Consider the following 19,960-nt stretch of genomic DNA (forward strand, 5'->3'; position numbering starts at 1 on the left):
GTGTGTGTGTGAGAGAGAGAGAGAGAGAGAGAGAGAGAGAGAGAATTCTTATTCCATTGATAGTTTCTCTCTAATTCAATGCATGAGAGAGATATGGTAATTCCTACAATGATTAATTTAATGTTTACATGTAAAATTCAACAATGTTTGTTAGGAAAATTAAAAAACTTGTCATATATATTTTAGTTGCAGGTTTTAACATTGTACAATTGATTACAACAAACTATTTCCCAATAAAACAAAAAAGATTGAATCACAAATACACACATTAACATAGATATTTTATCGAGGAAACCAACAAGTTATTCTCAATATATATTCTTTTGTACATGATTACAATACAATATATATCCCAGATGTTACCAACCTATTTTACTCCCTAAGTCAGTACTTGTAATTCCCTACTTGATCCTATCATGCTAATTTTGATCCGTGCTTAATTAACCTACAAACATTGACTTATAAATAGTAAGTAATATTGGTATATAACTACACTTGTGAATCTATAATTTTATTTAACTCATACGACTTGTATTATTTGTTATTATTCAATTCCCAAGATGTCTTTTCAAATTTACTTTTGGATAAGATATGACATTCTCCAATCTATTTCTAAATTAAATATCTATATTTATATTCCCAAGGTGTCTTCTCAAATCTACTTTTGAGTAAGATATGGTCTTCTCTAATTTATTTGTAGATTAAATATTCATATTTTTACTGCCAAGGTGTCTTCTCAAATCTACTTTTGGATAAGATATAGTCTTCTCCAATTTATTTCTAAATTAAATATCTATATTTGTATTTCCAAGGTGTCTTCTCAATTCTTTTTTGGATAAGATATGGTCTTATCCAATTTATTTCTAAATCAAATATCTATATTTCTATTCCCAAGGTGTCTTCTTGATGGGACGAGCCCTGATCAATTACGACATGTAATTAAATGTTGATTGCATGGATGATTGTTTTGTGGTTGATTGGTTTTATGGCGTGGTACGGGAAATTAATATGGTGAGGACAACTGTCCTTTCCTCGGGTTCGCTTCTCCTGCCTCTTCACTATACCGAAGAAACCCTAACACTGACCATTTGGTTGGTGCTCCGGTGCTTTGCTACTCCGTCGAGGTGAGGTCTCAGCTTCTGGTCTTAGGTTGCTACTCCACTAGGGCTTCAACTATCCTATCCTTGGAATGGCTCTCCATGAGGGTTTCTGTTTGCAAGCTCTGGTAATGGTTGTGGTTAGCTGTACGCTGGTCTCTGCTTTTCCGCGACCGTATGGCTTGGCTGTGGCTGCGATGATCTTCAGTTTGTCGGTTTTGTGTGTCGATTCAAAGCTCGGCTTTTTGGGCATGAAACCCTCAGCTTCTGCAAGGTTCTCCACCCGTCTATGGGTTCTGTGTTGCCTGCCTACCTTGTGGCTCTATGGGCGCTATTTCTGTTGCACTCCTGGGTTGCCTCAGCTTTGTAAAATTTTTTGTCATTGTGTGGTTTTGATTATGCTTTTTCCTTCAAGGTTTTTCTCTCGATGTTTGACTGTAAGTTCATCGTTCTGTTGCAGGTCATGGTCGTGGGGTGGCTCGACTCTCAACTTCCATTCGACATTCGAACAGAGGTAAGCGCTCCTTCCATGTTTTAAGCTTCTGCTTTGTTTTCTACTGTTACTGCTTATTCTTGCTCCTTGTGAGTAGTGGCCGCTTTGCGACTGTGACCTTGGTCCATGACTTCCTTCCTCTGTTTGCAAGGCTCGGCTCCTCTGGTAAGTGAACTCGCCTTAAACTTCGTACCTGTTCTCAATTTCTTGTTTTTATGGTTCTGTTTGTTGGGTTCTAATGGCCTTGTTTGGTGCCCACTACAGGTGTACAAGCGGGCTTGACGGCCACTAGTCTCTTGCCCTGACGCCTACATTTTGTATCGGGTAGGGTCATGCCTTGTCGTTTCTCTATCTATCTGTTTCAAAGCGTTTGCTACTAGTAGTCTTCTATTGTCGAGGGTTGTGGCTTCGGCCTCACTGTTTTCATGGTTCTGTTTATTTATGCCTTCGGGCTGTTAACTTATGAAACTGTATTTATGTCGGCTCTATGGTGAACTCGTAGTTGTACTTGGCACTATTACGGAGGACCTCTATTTCATAGCTTGTCTGTGTTTTTATAACTGTATCTTGGACTGTAAATTTTTTATATCTATATATACACAAAGAGTTTGGAAGGAAAATAATAAATGTGAATGATACAAGTTTGGTGGTACCTGTAGATGCTTATTTCTTCCTTTGATAGTAATTATGCTCGACTCTTCTGCAAACCCTCTCCGTTGATTTGTTGAACTTGATTGTGTTTTATTCTTGCCTCTGTGATGATTTTTCGCTCTCTGTCAACATTATGAAATGGAAAAATGAACTTAATTAAGTTTTGGAGGAAAATAACATTTCGGCTACAATATATGGATTCAGACTTTCTTGTTTTTCAAAATGATTGCGTGCTTCTTTTCATTCAGTACTATGATGGATAAGTACAGTGGTTTTTTTCTCCTTTCTTAAAGAACATTGTTCAGTTACTTAAACTGTCAGTAGTTACATTTTAGTTATTCATTGATAACTATTCACCCTTGTCTATATTCTAAAATTAATTTGAAACAGAAATAAAATGAACAGTAAATAAAAATAAACAGTGGGTTGGGATAGCCATAAACTTAACGTAAGGTCCTAAATGTTGTTAACTAGTATTTTAAATGGAATTTAAAAAGAACTAATTGAAACTCCTTCAAGTCTGCAAAGATAGATACTCCCGCCATGACCTCCCATAGCTAGATGCTCCTGCATCAGGCTCCTGTGGTAGATAAAAATTCATGGCTCTGGTCCATGAGCTCCTCGATAGAATACCCTGCACTTTGTATCTGACCTACGTCAAGCCACGAACTGTCCTCAATGGGACAATTCTTCCACATGATGAGGTACTGTAGGTACTCCTTCCTTTGAGTCAGCCTGGCCACCTGTGTATTGAGGATTCCTACGATCTCAACTGGTTGAGTTGAAGGCATTTGTCTCATCCATGAACTACTCTCCTCCTAGGTATCTCAATTTTGTTGCGCCGAACTGTCCCCTTCAGGACTGGTAGTGTATGGGAATAAATACGCCACATTAAAGATGGGCGATATTCCTATACTTGGAGGCAATTGTAGCTCATAGGCATTTGCAGAAAACTTATGCAGAATCTTGCAAGGTCCAATTTTCTTAAACTTCAAATTATTGTATTCACCCTTAAGGATTCTTTCTTTGCACAAATGCGCTAGGACTTGATCCCCTATGTTAAACTGTACCTCCCAATTTTTCAGATCTGCTTTCTGTTTGTACCTTTGACTGATGTCTTGTAATCTTGAATTCACCTACTCATGTAGGTCGTTAATTGCTCTAACGAAACCTTCCCTATCAGCACTTCTTCTTTCTAATTGTCCCAAATCTCGTAACTCATGCACTCCTCAGGGATGCATTCCATACAAGATCCGGAAAGGGCTACTTCCCATGCTTCGATTTGGTGAATCATTGTAAGCAAATTCTACTTGGGCAAGTACACGATCCCACATTCATGAATTTTACCCAACTAGACTCCGTAGCAAGTTTCCTAAACTCCTATTCACCACTTCCGTTTTCCCATCGGTCTGTGGGTGATAGGCGGAGCTGAAGTTTAGCTTTGTGTCTATATTTTTCCATAAGGTGCACCAAAAATGTCCTATGAATTTCACATCCCTGTTAGAAACAATGGACTTGGGCAAGCCATGCAGTCGAACAATTTTAGTGAAAAACAAGTGTGCTACATGGGTGGCGTCACTGGTTTACCTGCAAGGGATGAGTGTGCCATCTCAGAGAAATGGTCCACCACCACCATGATGGAATCAAAACCCCATTATGCTTTCATCAGACCCAAGACAAAGCCCAGACTGACTAAGTCCCATGGTTTGTTTGGAATAGGCAAGGGTGTATACAACGTCGTGTTCCAACTGCGCCCTTTCGCTGACTGACACATTTGACACCTAGTTACATATCGTTGTCCATAACAATCAAGGAAGGCAGGTAAGGTCACAGGTGAGGTTAGGCCAGTAGTAAAAATGACTAAGCTGATCCAAGGACTTATCAATGCTGAAATTTCCAGCTAAACCTCCACTATGTTTTTCCCGGATGACGTTCTCCCTCCTCGAACATTCTAGAACACACAACTGTCCTCCCTTGAATAGCAGCTCCTCAAGTAAGTTATAGTCTAGCCATGGACTATTATTCCTCAACAAGGGATTTTGGGAGGCTTCATAAGCCTCCTTGAAATCTGCATCGGTTTGAACAAGTCCTTCAGGTGTTCAAAAACCAACACTTGTATCATGCTCTCCTATAAGACTAAAACTCTTCTTCTTAGTGCATCTGCTACCTTGTTGGCTTGACCACTGATATGCCTCAATACGAATGTAACAATCTACAACTACTCAACCCATGTTGAGTGCTTATGATTCAACTTATGCTGTTGCATAACATACTGTAATGCAGAATTATCAGAAAACAAGACAATCTCATTACCCAACAAATAATGTCTAATGATTCAATGCTTGGACGATGACATAAAACTCCTTGTCGTAGGATGTGTATTTTTGCCTGCTTTCATTTACTTTTTCACTGAAGTAAGCTACTGGTTTGTCTTCCTGGCTAAGTACGGCTCCAATGGTTATACCACTGACATCAAAACGGACTTGGAAAAGTTTGTTAAAATCAGGCAATCTCAAAATTGGCCTTTTAGTGATCTTCTTCTTCAATATCTGGAAACTATTCTCTACAACCTCAGTCCAATGGAAAGGATGACTTGCCTTTTTTATGGTATCCAACATGGGTGTGTAGATTCCACTAAAATTCTTCATAAACTTGTGATAGAGACTTTCCAACCCATGAAAACTCCAAACTTCGAACAGACTCTTAGGAGATGGCCAACTGATTATAGCTGCAACTTTTTTTGGGTCCATCTTCAGCTCATTTTTTGCAATCACAAAACCCGAATAGACTAACTCCTTCTGAAAGAAAGAACATTTTTTAAAATTTATCAGCAACTTATTTTGCTGTAACTTCACCAAAACATATCTAATGTGTCGAAAATGTTCTTCCTTGGTCTTACTGAAAATCAGTATATCATCAAGATATACAATAATGAATTTTCCGATGAATTCCTTCAACATCTTATTCATTAGGCACATGAAAGTTCTAGGGGCATTACTCAAACCAAATGGCATCACCAGCCATTCATACAAACCTTCATTGGTTTTGAAATTTGCTTTCCATTCATCCCCTTCTCTTATTCTAATCTGGTGGTATCCACTCCTTAGATCTATTTTCGAAAAATATGCTGCTCAACTCAAGCAATCCATTGTGTCATCCATTCGTGGCAATGGAAACCTGTACCGAATAGTAATTTTATTTATTGCTCTTGAATCTGTACACATCTGACACTCGCCTCCTTTCTTGGGAGCTAAAACTATCGGAACTGCACATGGACTTAAACTTTCCCATATCAATCCTTTGTCCAACAATTCCTGTACCTGCTTCCTGATCTCTTCATTTTCCTTAGGACTCATCCAGTAAGAAGCTTTGTTTGGTAAACTAGCTCCAGGGATGAAATCTATGTGATAACGGATACTTCACTTTGGTGGTAACTTATCTGGTAAATCATCCACCACAATGTCACTAAATTCCTGTAACAAATCCCGGATTTGTTCAGGTAAGTCAGAAATTTTAGTATGCAACAGCACTGCTCTTGGTCTCCTTACAATGGCATACTTTATCTCATTATCTTCAATTTGTTTTAAAAATTCTTTTCCCCCCATCAGTAGCACTTTTGTCCCACTAGTCTCTGTTGTTTCTTCTTCCTTGATGGGTACTAGTGTATGCTTAATCCTGTCCTTGACAAATTTGTAGCAGTTTGTTTTTCTGTCATGAACAACTTTTTGGTCATACAAAGATGGTCTACCTAGCAGAATATGACACATGTCCATGGGCATGATATCACAAGTCACCTTGTCCCTATACTTGCCAATATGGAATTCCACCTCACACTACTCGTCAACTAGCAGTTGATGTCCCTTTTGTAACCATGACACCTTATAGGGAGTTGGGTGCTTTAACCTTTTCAAACCCAATTTCTCCACCATCTCTATTGCAACCAGATTATTAGTGCTTCCACTATCCATAATCAGTTTGCAGCATTTTCCATGTGACTTACACACAATCCAGAATAATTCCTTTATTTAGGTTTGGTCAGCTGTGTACTTTGCCAGTTTCAGTAGTTCCATATTTAAGACTAAGGCCTCTCTTGTCTCCGGTACATTCTCTACCTCTTTGGGTGGTGCCTCTGCATCCTCTGTTTGAGCAACATATGCTCCTCTTTGTCCAACCTATTCACCTTTAGGACACTCAAAGGACCTGTGCCCCCACTTGTGGCACTTGTAACACTAGTAGGCAGCTCCTCCACCTCTGCCATTATCGTTTCCTCTCTGGTATGGTCTTCCTCCCCTAGTGCTACCTTCCTTTCCTGTTGTCCCTGAGGTCTTTGAACTACTTCCTTCTTCACTGTTGTTGGTAGTCCTACCTTTCCCAAAGGATTGTCCTTTCCCTTTGCCAGATCCACGTCCTCTTTTAGCGTTCTGCTTCATAGCAATCTTTTCTTTTGCCTTCAAGGTACTCTGGTATGCTTCCTTTATGGTTTTTGGAGAAAGAACACTTATCTCGTCCAATATCTCCAACCTTAGGCCATTTACAAACCTTGCTATTTTTTCTCGGCTGTCTTTAACGTAACTTGCTCTCAGATTCACCCGATAAAATTCTTCGGTATATTCTTTCACAGTCATTCTTCTCTGTTTCAAATTCTGCACCTACTAATACAGAATAATATGGTAATATTTGGGAAAAAACTTACCCTTCATTTTGGCGACCATATTGGTCCACATTTTAATGTGTAGCTTATTTGATCTTCTCCTCTCTGCTTGGACACTATCCTACCATAAGGCTGCATGTCCTTTCAACTTGGTGGCGGCAAATTTAACTTTTCTATCTTCGCCGATCTCCTCACATTCAAAGTATTTGTCTAACTCACTGATCCAGTCCAACAACACTTATGTGCACAAACTACCATCATAGTTTGAAATCTCAGGCTTTGGCTTACTGCTAGCCAATAAAACTGACCTTAACAATCTGATTTTAGGTCCTTACTCATCTGATCCATCTGTCGTAACTATAGCTTCTTCCTCACTGTCGTCTCCTCCTTCCTGATACCTTCTCCTTCCTAGTTCTACTGCTACCAAACGGGCACTCAGGATCCTAATCTCTTCTCTCAATCCTTCATCTACTACTCTTCAAATAGCTCTACCACGACCTCTTCTTCCGACTTCAATTTTGTAAAAAGAATTAACCCTAACCTGCTCTGATACCAAAAATTGATGAGACGAGCCCTGATCACTTACAACATGTAATTAAATGTTGATTGCATGGATGATTGTTTTACGGTTGATTGGTTTTATGGTGGGGTATGGGAAACTAATATGGTGAGGAAAATTGTCCTTTCCCTGGGTTCTCTTCTCCTTCCTCTACACTATATTGAAGAAACCCTAACCCTGACCATTCTGGTGCTGCTCCGGTGTTCCACTGCTCCGTCGAGGTGAGATCTTAGCTTCTAGTCTTAGGTTGCTACTCCACGAGGGCTTCGGCTATCCTGTCCTCGAAATGGTTCTCCATGAGGGTTTTTGTTTGCAAGCTCTAATAATGGTTGTGGTTAGATGTATCCCAGTCTCTACTTTTCCACATTCGTATGGCTTGGCTGTAGCTATGATGATCCTCTATTTGTTGGTTTGGTGTGTTGATTCGAAGCTCGGCCTCGTGGGCATGAAACCCTTGGATTCTGCAAGGTTCTCCACCCTTCTATGGGTTCTGCGTTTGTTGTCTACCTTGTGGCTCTGTGGTCGCTATTTCAGCTACACTCCTAGGTTGCCTCGGCTCTCTAAATTTGTTTGTTGTTGTGTGGTTTCAATTATACTTTTGCCTTCAAGGATTTCATCTCGTTGTTTGACTGTCAGTTCATCGTTTTGGTGCAGGTCATGGTTGTGGGGTGGCTCGACTCTCAGCTTCCATTCGGCATTCGAACAGAGGTAAGCTCTCCTTCCATGTTTTAAGCTTCTACTTTGTTTTCTACTGTTACTAATTATTCTTGCTCCTTGTGAGTAGTGGGCGCTCTGTGACTGTGACCTTGTTCTATGACTTCCTTCCTCCATTTGCAAGGTTCAGCTCCTCTAGTAAGTGAAATCACCTTAAACTTCATCCCTGTTCTCAATTTCTTGTTTTTATGGTTCTATTTGCTGGGTTCTAATGGCCTTGTTTGGTGGCCACTGCAGGTGTACAAGTGGGCTCACCGGTTGCTGGTCTCTTCCCCTAATGCCTACGTTTTACATCAGGTAGGGTGGTGCCTTGTCATTTCTCTATCTATCTGTTTCAAAATGTTTGCTGCTAGTAGTCTCCTGTTGTCGAGGGTTGTGGCTTCAACCTCACTGTTTTCATGGTTCTGTGTATTTATGCCTTCGGGCTGTTAACTTATGAAACTATATTCATGTCAGCCCTATGGTGAACTCATAGTTGTACTTGGCACTATTACGGAGGACCTCTTTTTGGTAGCTTGTCTGTGTTTCTATAACTATATCTTGGACTGTAAATTTTTGATATCTATATATACACAGAGATTTTGGAAGGAAAATAATAAATGTGAATGATATAAGTTTGTTGGTACCTGTAGATGCTTGTTTCTTCTTTTCATAGTAATTATGCTCAACTCTTCTAGAAACCCTCTCTATTGATTTGTTGAACTCGACCTCATTTTCTTCTTGCCTCTGTGATGATTTTTTGCTCTCTGTCACCGTTATGAAATTGACAAATGAACTTAATTAAGTTTTGGAAGAAAATAACATTTAGGGTGCAATATATGGATTCAGGCTTTCTTGTGTTTGAAAATGATTGCGTGCTTCTTTTCATTCAATACTATGATGGATAACTACAGTGGTTTTTCCTCTTTCTTAAATATTACTGTTTAGTTATTTAAACTGTCAGTGGTTACATTTTAGTTATTCATTGATAACTGTTCACCCTTGTCTGTATTCTAAAGTTAATTTGAAACAAAAATAAAAAGAACAGTAAATAAAAATAAACAATGTGCTGGGACAGCCTTAAACTTAACGTAAGGTCTTAAATGTTGTTAACTAGTAATTTAAATGGAATTTTAGAAAAACTAATTGAAATTCCTTCCGGTCTGCAGAGACAAATACTCCAGCCATGACCTCCCTTAGCTGGATGCTCTTGCATCACTTCTCAAATCTACTTTTGGATAAGATATAGTAAGGAAAGTCAAGGTTATTAAATTAAAATGATGAGGGGGTTGTCATGGCTTTAATGGTAAGTGGTTGAGGTGCATGAGAGGAAGATACATAAAGGGAAGGAGGATGAGAGGAGAAGGGGGGCGGGGATCCTTGGTCTCTATGTTGGAGTTGTAGGATTTTATTTTGGGGAGAAATGTGAAGGAGAAGCAAGAGAATGGAGAGAAAAATGAGAAAACTCAAACTTGGATATATTGGAGAGTGTTGGTTTTAACTTGGACACACTACAACTGGTTCGACTTGAGCTCGGAGAGCTAAGGAACCTTTGGAGGTTCCCTAGTCTAGGAAATAATTCCTAATTGGCTAGCAGGTAAATTGAGTCATGTAGCCTAGAAGGAGAATCTCAATAGAATCATGAGCATTCCAAGCAATCCACTAGAACATGTATTCTTCCATTTTTTTTATGTAAAATTATGTAAAAAAAAATGAAATTTCTTAGATGTTTAATATGTTGTTGAAAATAAAATTTACTTTATGTTTTTTTTATCATGTAAAGCTATATTGTTTTTCTTCTTATTGCAATTAAATTTAATGATAAATTCTATTTAGTTTGAAGACCTAGGTTAGGTCCACACATGTGGTATTAGAGACAAGCTTCAAAATCTAAGGCCTAAAACCCACCAACCCATTGCGAAATTGTATTTTAAAAAAATAATATGAAATAAATAAATAAACTAAAAAATAATAAACTAAAAAAGACAAATGCCAAATAATATATATTATAAAAATTCCAAATAATTTTCTTTTTTAGAGAATATTTGACAGTTTCCAACATAAATATATTACGTCATGAAAGATTCATGGAGCACAAAACTATCTTACTGAAAGCCATTCCTACGCTGCCTTGAATGGAGTTGATCACCTATATTGAAAAATTATCACATTGCTTTGGTTTTTGTATGACGTGAAGCTGAGAAATTTCAATTACTTCTTTCATTGAACCCTCCCTTTCGAGAAGCCCTTTTTTTTTATGTTGTAGAGCTCCTTACACATTAAAGGTGTTTCAACATCCATGACCATGAAATCAAGACATTATTTTTCTTCAATATTTGATAAAAAATTTCTCAGTCTGGATATAAGGTCAAGAATATACTTTACCAACCAGCATGCAGCACAAACATAATTTATTTAATCCCTTACAATGATTATAGCATAGTATTTAGTTATAATTATTTTGCAAACTTTCTTTAAAACCTGGAGATTGTGATTAAGGGTGGAGATTTGAGTCCTTTGTAGCCAAACCACCTCTAGTTGTAACTTGGAGTGGCACCTAATTATTAGACTACCCTTTTATAGGTAAAATTATCATGTTATCAGATGGTAGAATTAGTAACATGTGATGTTTTTCTAGATATAAAATCCCAAAAGATGATATCATTTTCCAAATCCTACCTAAGTAGATAGGAAACCCGACTATTGTATGTGAACCCACAAGTGGAAGGTTTTATTAATAGTTAAGCATCTTTTCATTTGTTGGAGGGTGTAACACACTCTAGGAAATACCTTTTTGATACAAAAGGCTCTTTTCTTTGACTAAGAGCGTTGATTAAAGGGTACATATTTTAGAAAATCATCTAGGACATACAATTGGCCTGAGCTGCTTTGCTTGTAAGACCACTGTGTTAGAATGAGGAATGAACCTATCCGAATTGAGCCTAGATCATCACTTCTACCATCATTCTAACTTGTTTCTGGACCATAGCTTGACAAGTGAGCCTAGAAGCATGGGCATAAACTCCTAGATGATTGTTGGTTTTGTTTACAAGATATAACATAGATTCTATGCAATCTGCTTTAATAGTGTCACGAAACAATACTTGATGGCTCAATTAGACATATTCCTACCTATATAATCTCCTTATATAACACATCTTCAGGCTTCAGATAACAATTGATGTTATTCAGTTTTACATCTCAGGACTCCCAAGCTTGTGTACCAATCTTAGTATACATGTGTACTTTTTCATAGTCTTACATGTCAAGTTTGTGCATCAATATCAGCTGCAAATGTCAAGAAATCTCGACTCTCAACTCCACTCTATAACCATCGTGAAATCAAAATAAATGCAACTTGCAAATGATAAATATGTTTTCACAAGTACAAATACCCTCAATATTGAAGCTAATCACATCAATGATCTGTAATCCGTATAATAGGGTATGCTTTTTGGCATGCGAGGAATTGGGATGAATTGATGATTATCAGCATATGGTTGGTTGTGTTACTGGGTCACCTGTAATAGCTTTGACCAACTCATGTTAATTTTTGGCATGAAAATAAAAGATAATGGCGATAATCCCAAATTTGTATGGAATCTCACAACCCATTTATTTGATGACTATGTTGTTGGAGTAGCCTACAACACTGCCTTTTGACCAAAATGCAGGGTATAACCTGTTAAACGTGGGGGGAAATCATCCACAGAGCAATGCCCCTAAGTCTGTGAACCTTGATATCTTTTTCCAATATTTAATATTTGTCTCTGTGCCGTGTAAAAGTGCCATGAATAAAGAACATTTACAGCAGAGCATTTCCTCAGCACATTGTAAACTTAATGCTTTACCTTATGAAATTATTACCACTTGCTTATCTGTATTATGATGGAAATTTTTTTCGGTATTTTGTGAGTGGAACCCCACATTCAAATTATTTCATAACTGAAATGGTCAGCGGAATCATTCTTCGGAAACTATAGTATTCATTGTCGTCACATCCACTTGTTGGAAACTACATGCACATTCATCGGGCCATGAATTCCAACACATAATACACTAGCTTTCCATGGTCTGCCCCCACTGCAGCATCTGATATATAACACTAAGCATATAATTGAAAACCATGACAATTATAGATGGCCTTGAATGAATCCATAAATTCTTGGACTCAATCAAAGCTGATTTCCCAATTCTTAACCATGGAGCATGTGCTTGTGACATCAAATATTCTATCGGGACTAATTGTTCTTCAATCTATTTAATTTGTTCCACTTCATATACTTGGTGGAATCAATGGTTCTGCAAGACCTGTACCATTTTCCATGGAAATTCCCTTCGAATTCTTGCGAAATCAAACCACGCTTGAGCACCTGCACCTTCTGGTAGAATTTCACCAACACATTTCGTGGTCATGTTTCCTTCAACTCAACTAAACTTCAAACTCCCTTTGATTCAAAAGTACTTTCCATATAATTGTGCCTATTCATAACTACCATTCCAACTTCCAAATTTAAATGTCAATCTTTCAGTTAAACAATTCTAGTGTAGTGCTTAGCCTTTGTGAATACCATTCCAACTTCCAAATTTAAATGTCCGATCTTTCACTTAAACAATTCTAGTATAGTGACTTTGTGAATTTTTTAAGCATTAGATTATCTATATTAACGTTCTGATTACTAAAAATCGATTTCAAACACCAAATATTCTGGGACCAGATTTGCTGATAAGACTTGCTTTCATATTGCTTGTATCCTCCTATACTACGTGCATATGAGTGACACCTTTAGAGATTTAAACACCAGTGAGAATATTACAAAAAAAAAGGAAATTTAGAAAAAGAAAATAGTAAAATATATATATATATATATAATCAAAATATTTTATATATATATAAAATTAGGTTTACATATATTTTTTATGAAGCCTAAAACGTTTTAGTCATTTATATACATTATTAATCTGAAGTTATATTATATTAAGTATTATCACTTGGATGTATTTAGTATCTTTTCCATAATTTGTATGTTTTAATGTGTGAAACTTACGGTAGTTTTGTTGACTATAGCTAATTGAGTTTAAGTTTTTATGTAAATGTGGAGATCATATTTATATATAACAAATTTATAAGTTTTTTTTGGTTGTGTATTTTATATTTTTATAAATAAAAATCCACTATTAGGGGCATTACTTTTTTAAGGGCATTATTCACATTAGTACTTAATCTAATTCTTTGAGTACATTAAACGATTTCATTAATTAAATTTAATATTAATTAAATAAATATATTTTATAATAATTAAGGTTACTAAAGAGTGTAATTTGGTGTTAAGAGAGCAACCTCACAAAGGCATTACACTTCTAACCTAGCTAGTATTAAAATAATATTTAGGTTACATAGAGCCCACACATGAGAGGATTTAGGAGACTTGTGAGCATCTACTTAGTATTAGTAATGCTTGTTTTTTAGAATATCAAAAGAAAAACTTACAACTATCATTTTTCAAAACATGTGTGAGTTGAGTAAGAATTGACAAAGTCATAAGTTACGCTAATAAGTCTTCCGTATGGAACATATATTTGAACAATTAAAAATGGTGAGGACATGATGAAATAAAGGTTGAGGAGGATCATTACAAGGACCTACTAAAAATAACTCATTTCCACCATCGGAGTTGGCTCTCATCATGCGCTTCTTAGAGGCAATAATGAGACTTTAAGAGGACGTTAAATAGTTGAGGTGGAAGTGGGGACCCTCCACTAGGGTTGGGAAACCTTGAGGGACTAAGAGACTCTGATAGAGGAGCTCTAATTGAGGACATTACAGCGGAGCTCTAGAATATTAAGCTCTGAGAGTTTGTTGTAGGTTGTGTCAGTTAACAAGTAGAAGCCTGGTTAGAGGGAATGAGAAGGTGCTTCGCACTACGGGACTATACTTCCAATCCAAAATCAAAAATAATAATATTTGAACTTATAGATAGTGCCCTGAAATGGTGGGCTAATTTAGAACAACAACTACATCTGACTCCTAACACAGTTACCTAGGAATTATTTTAGGAGAGTTTCAGGAAAACGTACCTACCAACATATTTTAAAGAACAGCAGATAGGATAATTCCATGCTTTGGTAAAGGGAGGCTTCATGGTGGAGGAACAGGAGATTAGATTCATGGAATTGTTCAAGTATGTATCCTACATGGATATTGATTAGCACAAAGAAAATCATTTCATTTATGGATTGAACCCTAAGATTAGGGAAATGGTGTAGATGTGGAAACCATCCTCAATTGTAGAATTTATTGAACATGCTCACTATGTTGAAGATCACTTGGACTTAAAAGGTGGAAAAAAAAACCATTTTTCCACGATAACCAAAGTTTACAGGGAAGGCACCTCGTACCTTTTCCAAGGGACAAAGTTCAAGGCCACTGCCATATGGAAATAGGGTTGTACCCAGAGCACCGATAGTGGGGATGTGTATGGTTGCAAGTGCAGCTTCACTCGCAAATTTGAGGGCTCAACAAAATCACGGTCAAATGTAAGGACTCAAAAGAATGGGGAGGGGTCTCACGGGAAGGAGATCTTTCCAAAGACCTGCATAACATTTGGATGAGAGTCCACCATGCATCACCTTTTGGGGATGTGAGGGATCTCATTACCAGCACAACTCTCCTAAGTTACAAATTGGTAACAACCACAGAGAAGGAAAAGAACCAATCGAGGAAGTAAGAAACCACCATTTCATCTATGCAGCAATTGATAGCCAACAAGTTGAACACCAATCTGTCATGGTAGAAACCTCAGCTATGATAAACAATGTAAAAGTTAAAATTTTGTTTGATTATGGTGCTATAGATAGTTTCATTTCACTAGTTGCATTAGAAAAAATGTGGGTTGGTAGCCTATGAACATAATGACTTTAAACAAGTTGAAATGTCTTCTAGGATGAAACAACCAGCAGGACCTAGTGTTGACCAATGTCTAGTGAACCTCGGAGTGTGTACAACTAAGTTGAAGGCATAAGTCACAGTGATGGGTATGTACGATGTAATCATCAGAATGGACTAGCTAGAAGCTCATGAAGTTTTGGTAGACTGTTTAAAAAAGAAGGTGATGTGTTTAGATGATGAAGGTCAGTGAATTGAGATTTGTAGTATCAAGAGAGGAGTGTCCCTATGATTCATATCCAAGATGAAGGTAAAACATTATCCTTGGAAAGGTTGTAAACTATATGTTGTCGAGGATGTGAGTGTCCAGAAAGGACCCTCCCTAGATCTACACCCATTTTTGTCAGAATCTAGGGATGTTTACCCTAATTAATTTCCTGGGTTACTGCTCATGAGGAAGATAGATTTCACAATCGACCTAAAACCTAGCTCAAAAACAATCTCCAAGAAACCTTATAGGATGATATCTCTAGGACTTAGTGAGTTGTAGATGCATTTATAATAGCTTTTAGACTGGGGATGTATTAGACCTAGTATTTCACCATGGGGTGCAACAGTGATTTTCATCGAGAAGAAGGATGGTTCCTTAAGGCTATGCATATATTATAGGGACTTGAATTGAGCCACAATAATGAATAGGTGCCCAATACCTATAATAGATGACCTATTTGACCAGATGAAGGGACAAATGGTTGTCTAGAATATTGATGTACGATTTGGATACCACTAATTGAGGATTAAAGAAGATGACATCCCAAAATCTGCATTTCGGACTTGGTTTGGCACTACGAGTTTGTAGTTGTACCATTTGGTTTGACCAATGAACCAATAGTATTCATGAGTCTCATTAATCGTGTGTTCAAGAAGTATTTGAACCAATTTGTGCAAGTCTTTCTCGATGATATTCTCATGTATTTGAAGAATGAAAAGGAGCATGAAGACCACCTAAGGGTTATATTGACTTGGTTAAGGGAAAATCCGTTGTATAGAAAATTGTCAAAATTTTCCTTCTTTTAGAAGAAAATTCATTATCTTGGGCACACCATTTCACCAGAAGGGATTTTAGTTCAACCAGAAAAGGTAAAGGCCATAATGAATTGTCCAGTGTTGAAAAATGCTCATGAGGTGCGAAGCTTCATGGGGCTAGTAGGTTATTATCGTAGATTTGTGGAAGAGTTTTCAAAGATTGCAAAACCCATCACCACATTACAACAAAAATGGGTTAGGTATGAATGGACATATGAATGTGAGACTGCATTCACCAAACTAAAGAGGTTGCTAACTAGTGCACTAATCCTTCGAGTTCCTGACATTGAAAATTTCTTGATTATCTGCACAGATGCTTCAAAGAAAGGATTTGGAGAAATTTTTACGCAAGAAGGCAGAGTAATATATTACATGTCCAAAAATTTAAAGAAACATGAAGAGTTGTATGCTACCCTTGACATAGAGTTAGCAGTAGTGATGCTAGCTTTGAAATTGTGGAGATATTACCTCATTGAGAGAAGCTTTCCTTTAAGAACCAACCATCAAAGCTTGACGCAACTCTTCACTTAGAGGCATTTGAATTATAGACAGAGGTGGTGGAGAGAATTCATGAGTGAGTATGATTTTGGGATCTCATACAGTAAGGAAAGGAGAATGTGGTGGCCGATGCATTAAGAAGGAGGCCACAAATCTTCGCCCTAGTACCCTTGAGGGTTAATTTGAGGGAATGTGTATTGGAAAAACTCTTTGAAGATAATTGGTATCTAATGTTTATATCAACGTTCCATAGTGGGAAGAATATTGAACAAAATTTTAAGGGTTATTTTCTTGAACTAGATGGACTATTGATATTTGAAGGGTGAATGTACATCCCTAAGGAAGGGGGTATAAGAATAACCATCCTCGAAGAGTCACATAGAGCACTATATTTTTCACATCCTAGAGTGTAGAAGATGTATGCAGACATGAAGAAACTCTTCTTTTGGGTAGGAATGAAGCACGACATAGTCTAGTTTATTACCAAATGTATTGAATTTCAATGAGTGAAGGATGATCACCGTTATCCAACAAGACTCCTACAACCGCATGTCATTCCTATGTCTAAATGGGAGGTCATTTATATGGAATGCTTTGTGGGTTTTCCACTCACTTCACAAAGGCACAATGCTATGTTGGTTGTAGTATATAAATTGACCAAAAGTGCTCATTTCATGCCAGTAAGAAACACTTATGATGTTACTAATGTGGAAAGAATTTTTATAAGCAAATTTATTTGGCTACATGGGTTACTCAAAAATATCATTTCCAATAAAGGCTCTCACTTTAGATATAAGTTTTGGATAAGTCTACAGTTAGTGTTGGGGACATAGTTCAACCTTAGTTATCATTTAAAAACATATGGAATACTGAAAGAGTAAATGAGGTTATGGAAGACATGCTTAGAATGTATGTCATGGATAATTAGACTCATTGGGAAAGCTACTTACCATTGGTAGATATTTCCTATAATAAAATTTACCACAGTTCAATCAGGATGCCTCGTTATCAAGATCTATATGGGAGGCCATGTAGGATGCCATTGAGTTGGGAATAAATGGAGAATCGAGTAATAGTTGGTATGGAATTGGTTCAAGAAATGGAAGAACATGTAAAACAAATTTGACAAAGGTTAAAGGAAGCCCAAGATAGACATAAGAGTTATGCTGATACACATAGGATTGATCGAATTTATGAAGTAGGAGACAAATTTTTTATTCGTATCTGACCCAACAAAAGCACCAATTGGTTTGGGAAAGGGACAAAGTTGTCAACTCAGTTTATAGGACCTTTTAGAATCAAGGAGAATATTAGACCAGTTTCCTATCGTCTTGTACTTCAACACCATTTTAATAAAACTCATGATGTTTTTCATGTATGTATTTTATGACATTATATTTCTGATGAATCTCACAAACTGGATTGGAGGGAATTACAAGTCTTAGACATGGGAGTCACAGTGGTTGAACGGTTATGCATATTGAACCGTAGGGTTCTACAACTCAGATGTTGCATGGTGGACCCCTAGCATGGCAGAGGGTGATTCTTTGAATCACCTTCTCCCCCCAGAACAACAAAGAGTGACTCTGGAAAACACCCTCTATCCACGACAAGATAGAGGGTGATTCCCAAAATCACTCTCTAGCCCCTAGCACACTAGAGGGTGATTCCAGGATTCACCCACGATTCCCTCTCGTTACCAACACGGCAAAGGGTGATTCTCAGAATCACCCTTTGGCCCCGACACATAGAGGGTCATTAGATGAATCACCCTCTAGCCCCGGCATGGTGTAGGGCAATTCTCAGAATCACCCTCTAGCCCCCAGAAAGTCAGAGGGTGATTTTGAGAATCACCAGAATCACCATCTCTCTCACCCCCAGGATGTTAGAGGGTGATTCCGAGAATGCACCTACCACCCCTGCCTAACAACCAAAGGGCTATGCACCAGGGTGAGAACCCCCATCTAGTGGCTAAGGGACATCAGGCCAAAGTATTCTCCTTGGCTTGTGACCCCTTCGCGACTGGGAGAGGTTGCCAACCCAAAGTAGTTGTTAAGCATCCGGAGGCCAAGGCACCCACCTTGTCTCACGCCTCCATGATAGTTGGTCGGGAGTGTCTAGTTGATAGTGGTTGGTTGTATATATATATATATATATATATATATATATATATATATATATATATATATATATATATTTATTTATTTATTTTTCCTCTCGTTTATCTTTTATTTTTATTTTTTTATTTTTTTGGTATTTTTTAATATTTTCTTGTTTTTTCTTTTATCTTTTTATATATGAACATCATTTTATGGTTTTTTTTCTCTTTTTCCTTGTTTTTTTATGACATTTTTTCTTATTTGATGTTTTTTTGAAATTTTGTCGTTTTGTGTTTTTATTTTTTCAAATTTTTTATTTTTTATTTTTGTTTGTTTTACTCATTATTATCTTTTCAGGTTATAATTTAATATAATCTATTAATTTATTTATTATTGTAGGGCTTGTGTCAATGTTCAACTAACAACCTGACTCCAGTATGTGTTAATTTGATAGTTGATTTTTTAGTTTTTGCTACAATGAATCAAGTTTTCCTCCACTATGTGTAATTTAATGATTGTTTTTTAAGTTTTAGTTGCAATGGGTCAAGCATGCCCCCACTATGTGTCAATTTGATGGTTGATTTTTAATTTTTCATTATAATGTTCCAAGTTGTCATAGGATCAGATTTTAAAAGAACTATATTTTTAGCATTTGCTATAATCACTTTTTTTATTTAGGTATTTATTTTTAAGGTTTAATTTAGTCATGATATTTAATCTCAAAATAAGTTGTAAACCTAAGGTCTTTTATAGTCATGATATTTGTTTTCAATTCCATGTCTGAAAATTGTTGAAATTTTAAGGTTTTTGGAGCCATGATATTTTATCTTTAACGCCATGGTTAGAAAATGCCAAAATTACAACTTTTTTCAAATTCATAACACCATGGTTGAAAATTGTTGGAAATTTTAGGTTTTCTGGGGTCTCAATATTTTATCTTGAATGTGTTATTGAAAACCATTGGAATTTTAATGATTTTTGGAGTCATGGTAGTTTATTTTTAATGTCATTGCTAAAAAAAAATTGGAATTTTAGAGGAAAAAATTGTTGATGCCATCATCAACACCTTTTGATTTCAAGGTTTTTTGTGTAAAAGAAATTTTTATTGTCATTTTTAAAAACTATTCAAAATTTACACCCTCGACCACGAAAAACAACGTCGTTCCAACATAAACATTTTTCATTTTTTGGTTGTTTTTTGATATATTTTTGGGGGGGTTTGGGCCAAAGTTCTTGTTTTGTGGTTA

This window comes from Pinus tabuliformis, chromosome 5_1 (assembly GCF_031772625.1).
Source record: "Pinus tabuliformis cultivar Carrire ecotype Pingquan chromosome 5_1, CPIR1, whole genome shotgun sequence".
NCBI lineage: Eukaryota > Viridiplantae > Streptophyta > Pinopsida > Pinales > Pinaceae > Pinus > Pinus tabuliformis.